General features: G+C 39.9%; 1 protein-coding gene across 3 annotated transcripts in view; it reads left to right on the top strand.

Annotated features, from left to right (window-relative positions):
- The first annotated feature begins 247 nt into the window (after positions 1–247).
- Positions 248–6,146, top strand: part of pot1 (protection of telomeres 1 homolog) — a 38,425-nt gene continuing 32,526 nt past the window's right edge. For 2 of the 3 annotated variants that reach the window (XM_027173468.2, XM_027173469.2), the window contains exon 1: positions 248–382. The gene's annotated coding sequence lies outside the window, so the exon portion shown is untranslated. Of the gene's footprint in view, positions 383–1,142; positions 1,361–6,146 lie in introns of all 3 variants that reach the window. The other variant, XM_047819820.1, reaches the window with a different exon arrangement.

Below are 6,146 nucleotides of genomic sequence, written 5' to 3'. Positions count from 1 at the left end.
AAGCTGCATAAAATCAACACCAGCCAAGATGTATTTGGAAAAACTGAACAACATGAGAGTTCCCATTTAGCAAAAACATGTCACTTTGACTGACTAGGCTAAATTAGGTGTGTGTGTTTGTGTGTGCGTGCGTGCGTGTGTGTGTGCGTGTGTGTGTGCGTGTGTGATTAATTATCTTGAACTTTGATATTCACTATATGAAAATGTATTACTTGAATTAAAATAAAAATATAAATAAAGCCACCCCCGACCCTCTGGTGTACTTAGTTCAGTACCCTTTATTAAGCTCCGCCTCCTCCGCGCGACGTTTTATTTTCTCCTCCTTTGGCGCACACATTAAACACCGGGATTTTGAGATTTTCCTTCAGTGCAACATGCTAATGTGAGTAACACCGGCGAATATGGGGTTCTTTTCCGCCCAGACTTACGAAGAAACCGACAAACTAACGCTGCTCTAAACTCTTTTCTGTCAGTTTAGCTTGCTTATGTTAGCTTTAGCCGAGGTTAGCTTGCTAACAGGGTTTGCTAGCTAGTTTATGTTCAAATATTAACGGTCTGAATATAACGCTGTCGGTTATGTAGCAGTTATATAGCAGTTATAGACTATATATCATTTAAAGAAGTTTCCTGGGATTTGGAAAATAAATGCGGTATTTCTTTCACTTTGCTTCAGTGTTCACTCCAAAAGTTCGTGCAAAAACTTTTGATGTATTATAAGTATTTCGAAACAGTGTAGAATAGTAAGTGTTTGTGTTTGTGTGTGTGTGTGTGTGTGTGTGTGTGTGTGTGTGTGTGTGTGTGTGTGTGTGTGTGTGTGAGAGAGAGAGAGAGAGAGAGAGAGAGAGAGAGAGAGAGAGAGAAAGAGAGAGAGAGAGAATATTGCGCATATTACTTTTAGACAAAAATTTAATTTAAGTGACCCAGATGTGTAGTAGCTGGATTAGATTATTTGTATTAATTAACTATTCATATGAACATAAACACTTATTTTTTGTTTGTTTGTTTAAATGTTTTATTAATAAACACTTATTGTATTTGTTTACTTTTTTTTACATAAAGGGCTAATAGTAAAGCAGGATAACATGACAGCTGAAAAAATCAGTAGTATTTGTAATTAGCAGAACTTTATTATACTTCCTCAGCTACATCACTCAAGTTCAAGTTGATCGGTCTCAACCAGACACCCTGTGGAGTTTTCTCACCAGCTTTCTATCTAATGTGCTGGAGTAAGCTAGAGAGCTAACTTTCAAAGTGACATTTTCCCTAAATAAGGGAATAGTTTATTTCAGAACAGTTCTCTGGATGTGAAGCAGAATCAGCTATAAAACTGGGACACGCTTACAGTGTCTGCCAAACTGAGGTACCCCTTTATGAGTTGTTCCATCATATTACCTGTGTGATTTATTATTATTTTTTTAATAATAATAATAAAGCATGAATGTTTTTTTTACTAACTATGTTCTAACTAACGGGTACAATTAATTTACACGTTTGTGCAAGATAATATTAGTTTAAATAAATTGAATGAGAGAAGAGATGTGCTGCTCTATGGATAGTGTGTGCTCTATAGTGTGCTCTATAGTATCTATGGATAGTGTGGGCTTTATGAATCACAAAGGCTCTATAAATTAAAGCATATTTCTTTTGTTAGTTTGGGTCAGTTTGTACAGGAAGTTAAAGTGACGTGACATAAGTACGGTGACCCATACCCAGAATTTGTTCTCTGCATTTGACCCATCCAAAGTGCACACACACAGCAGTGAACACACACACAACATGAACACACACGAGGAACAGTGGGCAGCCATTTATGCTGCGCCGCCCGGGGAGCAGTTGGGGGTTCGGTGCCTTGTTCAAGGGCACCTCAGTCGTGGCCGGCCCGAGACTCGAACCCACAACCAGAGTCAGACTCTCTAACCATTAGGCCACGACTTGCCTATGATAAGGCAGGGTATAGGTTTGTACAGGCTACATTAGTAAACCAATAATAGTATGCAAAATAGTTGTTTCCTTTGTCATGTAAGCTTCCATCTCACTTTGATAGTGTGTGTGCGAGAGAGAGAAATAGTAATGTAAAAATTTCCTGTTCATTTCACTTTTTTGTTGCGCTCCATGGGATTTCAGTCCCAAATTCAACTCTCTCAAGGTCTCTCTGGATCCTGTGGGGAAAAAAGATGTCTTACTGGTATTTATATTTGTTTAAAGCGTATTATCGGTTTAATCCGGATAACATATTTGAATTTGGTTAAATCCCTGGTAGCAACCAACCTGTGTGTTGTGTCAGAGGCAACAGCTTGCGGATAACTTACAGTCCAATCACGCCTGGAACCTATTTGCATGCCAGACTCTCTGGATAAATCGTTATGGTAAGCGTATAATGTTAGCAGGGCAGTGTGGGTGCACTCATCTCTGCAACCTCAGTATCTCTTTAACATGCCCTTAACAAATCATTTTGGCTGGGGCATAAGCAGGACAGCTGCCATGATCTCGTCTCCATATCACAGAGCTTATTCAGGCATGTGATGAGACGAGCTGCTCAGCCTAAAGAGAGTCTCCTCTGACATGAACTGTTGTGACTCTGCCACAAAACTGCTGGAGCATTGCACACTCTCCCTCAAGCTTTTTACTGTTTTTAGCCTTGTTTATTATGTACACTCAAATCAGAGAGTGCATCTGGGATGACATGAACTGAATAATGCAGCACAGTTTGCCCTCTGTTTGTACACACTATAATGTATAATGTGCTAATTAATTTATATATAAAATATTTAAAAAGAGAACAATCCTTTTTTTAAACAGCCTTTTAAAAAAACCTGTTATTTACCAAAGCAATTTCTAAGAATAAAGCCAGGCTTTATACAACTCCTAAAAATAATTGGCTGCCATGATGTGAAGGGTCTATCCTGTAGCAGTGCAAATTTATAAAACATTTTAATGAAAATGACAACACATGTAGTCGTTTTTAGAAACAAACTGCAAATTCATAGACATGATGCAAACTGGGAAAACACATGCAACTTAGTAAATGCTGTGACGTGAGCCACAAAACAACCGCAGGGTACAGATATAACGCCAATGAAATGCAGGTAGCATCTATCCAGGAGCACAAATATTAACGTAGCACTAAGTGATATGGTGCAAGTAATGATCTAAAAGATGCCGTAAAGTTTTCAATTCAATTCAAGTTTATTTGTATAGCGCTTTTTACAATAGACATTGTCTCAAAGCAGCTTTACAGAACATAAACATAGAGCAGAAGGTAGACATAATTAATGATAAAGGAAATAACGAATAATAAAAGTAATAAGAATTAACAGAATAAAAATTCTAGGAAGTGCTAGTGACAGTACAGTGGAAAAGGCACTATGCATAAATTCAGTAAGATGAATGGCATCTGAGGACACTACAGTACTATTGAACATAAGTTGTAATGGTACTAAAGTAGAGATGGATAAATTAAATCAAAGTACAAATGAATGTATGGTGAAAATAGAAGAATGTGAAAATCTGTGCAAACCACATATTAGTCTATGTGCAAAGAAAGGTTGGAGGAAGGGGGATCAGCACCATTTCAGCGACTTGACAACTGAGGGGAAAATGCTCTCCCTTAGTCTGCTGCTGTGACACTGGAGGCACATGTAGCAATTCCCAGATGGGAGAAGATTGAATAATCCATGGTCAGGGTGAGAGAGGTCTTAGTTGATGCTTCTCTTTCTCCATTGGCAGCATTTGTGATGACTGTGCTTGATGGAAGGTATCTTCACACCCATGAGATGGTGGTATTGAACGTTTTCTAGAAGCCCTTCCATTTGGACATTGAGCAGCTGCCATACCACATTGAGATCCAGTTTGTCAGTGTGGTTTTGGTGGAAACACAATAGAGGTTTAGAGTATTCAGGTAGACAGGTGAGATTTCCTCAGTGTCCCCAGGAAGAAAGGATCATTTTAGACTGGAAATGTTATGGCCCTAGATAAGGCAAGAGGTAAAAGAAGTGACTTTAAAAGCAACTTAAAGCTGAACACACACTCAGTTCAGTTTCCAATGATGTTCCTTGGGGTGTGTGATTGTGGCTCTTCCACAGTGAACTCGGTCTTCTGGGTGAGGGGTGCCGGTTATTTATCAGCACACTGCACAGGCAGTGTGTGGGACCTCTTCCCTATAGGCCATCTGATCATCATCATCATCAGGGCTACCTCCATGTTGTCCTCTGTGAAATGATCATTTGGGGCCCTGAGCAAATTCACAGTCACAAGAGAAAAGAGAATGCTTAGGGACCAGACATGTTGGAACCTAGTATGAAGATGGAGGAGGTGTTGATTTCAGGCCTAAAAAACTGCTAGTATAAAAAATTCCTGGGTCCAGTTACACAGGGATGTGATGATGCTGATTAGAGAGTTTGGAGTTTGGATGGGTTGCAGCTTGGATGGTTTGACGCTGTTAATAACTGAATAACTGAATAGCATCCTAATGTAGGAGTTGTAAGTATCCAGGTGGACAAGGGCAGAGTGGGGTGTGACAGTGATGGCATCCTCTGTTGACGTGCAGTGATACAATGTTGAGGGCAGAAAGGATTTCCAAGGGTAAAAGGATCAGCATCTCAAAACACTTGGGGATGGGGGTGAGGGTGAAATGACAGACGTCATAGGGGCCTTGGCAGCAGAATGTTTTTGGCACTGACACAATGGTGGCAGTTTTGGAGTGGGTATGGAGCACTGCTTGGGCCAGCTTGGAATCCACTATGAAGACCCCTGCCAACCACTCTATAAAGGCCCTGAGCATCTGGCCGACAACACTGGCAGGCCAGCAGCCATGTGTTGCTTCATTCTGTCAGGGTGGAGCACACATCACTGGTAGACAGTGTAAGCAGCAGGGCACTGAATTAGAGCTCAGCTTTAATGCAATGTTTTTTGTTCACAAAATTAAAGCATGCATAGATTTTGAGCTCATCAAGGAGCAAGGCATAACTGATTTAAGAAGAATTTTTGTTTGGTTTTTAGTTAGTGAGGGCTTGGGCACCCTGAAACTTTTTTTGTGGGACATAGTTGAAGTTTTTACTTTTTCCTGATTCTCCTCAGATTGGCCCTGGATGAGCTCTAAGCTTTCTCTGGATCAAAGACTAGCATCTTAAACTCTCAGTATAAGGTGGACCTCTTCATACATCCATAGCTTCTTACTGGGGAATGTGACTAGTTTCACAACCACTGATGCAGAACATCACGGAGGCCAGGGTGTACAAACACAGTCTGGTCTGTGTGCTGGATCTGATGCTGGATTGGAGTTTGCTCCCTCCAGCAACACTTTTATATACTTTACTTTACCCTTGACATGTTTTATGATAGGACTTTATTTGGGAGTAGAAACAGGGAGAGTTAATTAGAAGTGCGCTGTAGTCTTATGTAACATTGGTGTAAATTTGATCCATTTAGTTTTTCTTCTTATATAGTTATTTTATCGTCTTTGTAGATAGTCATTTTGATGAAATACAAGTATAGTAGTGTGCAATGTGACATAACTGAAATCACCAGCATCAATAAAGATCCTATGTGCTGTTTGTAATTGTAATAGTTGGACCTTTTTAACTTAGCATTCAGATAAACATAGACCGCAATGATTATGATGCATGTAAATTCACAAAGCTGGTAGAAAGGTTTAAACTTCATAATGCAGAACTCAATATTGTCTTTTTTTATGGTTTCCATGCAACTGCAGAGCACTTCCTATCAGCCTGGTTGGCTTACTCTGTCATGATGTCTTGGCTGCCTACGGTAGTAGCTGATGGAAGTTGAATGCACCCGTCTGTTTAATCACCAGGGACTGTGTAAAAATCCCAGGAGTTCAGCAGATTCTGAAATACTCCAACCAGCCCATCTGGCAGAAATATTCATACCAAAATTAAAGCCACAGAGATCGCAGAGATTTTTTTTTTCCCTAATTCTGACGATTGGTGTCAGCTGAAGCTCTTGACTTGTATCTGCATGACTCTTTCACTGTGCTGCCGCCATATGATTGGCTGATTTGATAACTGCAAGAATATAAAGGTGTTCCAAACCTAGTGGACGGTGAGTACAATTAAACTAAAAAATGCCGGGTAAAATGTTAGGCTTATCAACCGAGGATACAAAATGGAAAGCTGTGTGTTTTAATA

This window comes from Tachysurus fulvidraco, chromosome 10, assembly GCF_022655615.1.
Source record: "Tachysurus fulvidraco isolate hzauxx_2018 chromosome 10, HZAU_PFXX_2.0, whole genome shotgun sequence".
Taxonomy (NCBI): Eukaryota; Metazoa; Chordata; class Actinopteri; order Siluriformes; family Bagridae; genus Tachysurus; species Tachysurus fulvidraco.
The sequence above is the reverse complement of the archived record's forward strand: the minus strand, read 5'-3'. Positions and strand labels throughout refer to the sequence as shown.